This window comes from Argopecten irradians, unplaced genomic scaffold (genome assembly GCF_041381155.1).
Source record: "Argopecten irradians isolate NY unplaced genomic scaffold, Ai_NY scaffold_0533, whole genome shotgun sequence".
Taxonomy (NCBI): domain Eukaryota; kingdom Metazoa; phylum Mollusca; class Bivalvia; order Pectinida; family Pectinidae; genus Argopecten; species Argopecten irradians.
Window position 1 is genome coordinate 32599 of NW_027188000.1, and position 3366 is coordinate 35964.

Below are 3366 nucleotides of genomic sequence, written 5' to 3' on the forward strand. Positions count from 1 at the left end.
AATACCCGACTGGACAGTAACCACGTGACGTCACTCCTCCCACCACACAACATTTTGAGAATTACAGTGTTTTCATTGCATTGGTTTTAATTTTAAAGTTCAAATTGGAGCTGAAAATGAGTTTTAACAGTACTGAAATGAGTACCTGCGGTCAGACCATGAAGGCAAATTGTGGTGTATAATTTTTACAGTGTTATTAGTAATTGTAAAGTGATTACTGCCTGCTAGAATGTTTCAGTCTAAACATACATCAGGCGTAAATACAACATGTTTACAGGTACGTAATTTCTGTGTTGTTGCTAGCGTTTATAAGGGATCAACCAACTAAAAAAAAGACCGTCGAAATGGCCCCTGTGTATTCAAGATTGAGCCCAGGATAGAATTTTAACCCGGCCGCTGATAGGCTGGCTAATTATGAATTTCAAAAGTAAAAATGTTTTCTGACAGGTAATTATTCCTAGATAACCATGATATCAATTTGGAAATTCATATTGAGAATTAGGTTTAAAATATCAATTTTGATAATGAATAGGTAAAAACATTAGAATTTCCGGATTTTTTAGTGCAAAATGCGCCTGATTTCAATAAAAATACCCTGGTTGGAGTTTGAAGCTACCCTGGTTGGAGTTTGAGCAGAAGGACCCAAACTTTTTTTTCTATCTAGTGTTATATGAGAACCTAGACTTTAATTATAGAACACAATACCTAACTAATATTTCTTTGTTTTAATAATACAGTACAAAACTTTAACAAAGTTTAACACTGTGGTCTATGTAAAATCATTTAGTTGGTTGCTCTCTATAGCGAACGCAACCGGAAGTATAAGAGTCAGTCACTGGAGCCGAGTGAGTCCATGGATACAAAGGTAAGTCTAGAATTGGCCAGTAAGTTAATGGTACATATAACAGCTATGGTAATGTAAGGACGGCCTCCCATGTATGCGGTGTGTTGCGTGTATGTTGTGCGAGGTGCGTGTTTCGGGAGACTGCGGTATATTCATGTGTGTCTTCTTGTATAGTGGAACTTTTGCCCTTTTTATAGTGCTATATCACTGACGCATGCCGCCGAAGACACCAAGCGACACACCCCACCCGGTCACATTATACTGACAACGGGCGAACCAGTCGTCCCACTCCCTTTGTTGCTGAGCGCTAAGCAGGAGCAGAAACTACCACTTTTATAGACTTTGGTGTGTCTCGGCCAGGGGACAGAACCCAGAGCCTTCCTCACAGGGGCGAACGCTCTCAACTCAAGGCCAAAAGTGAGGCGGTGCCAAGAGAGGCATTAGGAAAGATGAAGTCGGTTAGGAAGAAGAGAGAAAAGTATAAGATCCTAAATTTAGTCGCCTTTTACGATCATGCAATAGGGGCAGCAGGTACAATTCTAACGCCCTACCTGCAGGGCCACATTGTATTACATAATGTCTAGTTTGGGGTGTGGTATTTATACCTGCCAGGTATCTTTGGTGGGAGGGGGGTTGGGGTTGGGGTTGGGGGGGGGTCATCTCAGGTAAGCTAATTTAACTAATTGTACTGATTAATTGTAATATTAGGGCTAATTAGTTTATTAAAAGTATGCATTTTATGTTATAATGATGAAAAATACCATTTTGTGAATATTTTTTTCCTTTAATGAAACATATTAATGGTGTTTCAGGGTCATTCAAGATTTCCGGAAATATGTGTTGGTTGCACAGATTCCAGTCATGGACAAAGACATGCATCTTTTGTGCTCATTACAGGTTTGATCCTTGTTTAATTTGTTTATTTTTAAACAGAAAGGCTCTGGAACCATGTTCCTGGTAAATTTGAATATGTAAAAGGTTTGGTATATCTGGTTTTCTTCCAAAATCTTGACATTTTCTATATTAAAGGGGTACCTGATTATGTAATGGATTATCTCCCCTTGGCTGGGGACTTTTCCTATTTTTTCATTATAATCCGAAAGTTTAATGATGTAACCAATAATTAACTTAAACAACATTAATACTATTTCAATATTTAATACATAATTTGCAATGAATCAACACAGTGTGTAAGTTCAACATTTCATGTTTTCAGAATTACTCCGCGGGTGACTGTCCGAAGGTGAAGCCCTGTCCTGGACAAACCTCTTGACCGATTGAGTTCATATTACAGATTTGACATACAGCCGAAATACACTTTACATCATAGGTGAGTATTAGAATTTTAATTTCTGCTATAGGGATCAACCAACTAAGAAAAAGACCTTGGAAATGGCCCCTGTGTATACGAGATTGAGCCCAGGATAGAATTTTAACCCGGCCGCTGATTGGCTGGCTAATTATGAATTTCAAAAGTAAAAATGTTTTCTGACAGGTAATTATTCCTAGATAACCATTATATCAATTTGGAAATTCATATTGAGATTTAGGTTTAAAATATCAATTTTGATAATGAATAGGTAAAAACATTAGAATTTCCGGATTTTTCAAAATGCGCCTGATTTCAATAAAGCTACCCTGGTTGGAGTTTGAGCAGAAGGACCCAAACTTTTTTTTCTATCTAGTGTTATATGAGAACCTAGACTTTAATTATAGAACAATACCTAACTAATATTTCTTTGTTTTAATAATACAGTACAAAACTTTAACAAAGTTTAACACTGTGGTCTATGTAAAATCATTTAGTTGGTTGCTCTCTATAAGGCATCTGAAGCCATTTAAATGATTTCCATGGCTAAATTAATCAAACCTTATGGTTTAAAATAGATTAATGAATTAAAACATAGCATGTCAAAATTTTCGCTCATTATAACTTATAACATATAACTTGAAGTAATACAACTAAATCGTAAAATTCCAGTTTAAACAAATCATTCGAATATAAGGGTAGACTTTTTATGTCAACTCACCTGGTCAAATGCAACATCCAAAAGTGACGTCACAGTACCTTTTTCTTCGTACGTCATCATAAGGTCACACGTGAGCTGTTCCCTGTTGTGGTGGATTTTCTTACAAAGTTTGTATCTCTTACACATCTTAATACATTGTGATACCCCAATGGTGTCTAACTGCATGAATGACCTGTAGTAACTGTTAGATTCCTGATCAACATGGACATTATTTACACATTGTTCGTGTCCGTTAACAATAACAATTATTTTCAAGAAGACAATCACTATCCTTGATATATTTTGATGTCTAAAATATATCATTGCCTTTGTTAGACGGCTACATCTACGCTCTGACCATTACTGTATGTGTGGAGCTATCACAAACTGCACGGCACTATGAGACTTACATCAATACACCGACCTATTGTACAGGTCGTTGACTGCTTATCATTTATTCACGTCAATGATGCCACATTTATGGTTATAGAAAACTGAATCATGTCTAGTTTT

General features: G+C 36.5%; 1 long non-coding RNA gene across 1 annotated transcript; it reads left to right on the top strand.

Annotated features, from left to right (window-relative positions):
- The first annotated feature begins 615 nt into the window (after positions 1–615).
- On the top strand, positions 616–2119 carry LOC138312942 (uncharacterized). The gene is made up of 3 exons (XR_011207086.1): positions 616–865; positions 1657–1741; positions 2061–2119. It is a non-coding gene; the product is annotated as an uncharacterized lncRNA (long non-coding RNA).
- The last annotated feature ends 1247 nt before the right edge of the window (positions 2120–3366 follow it).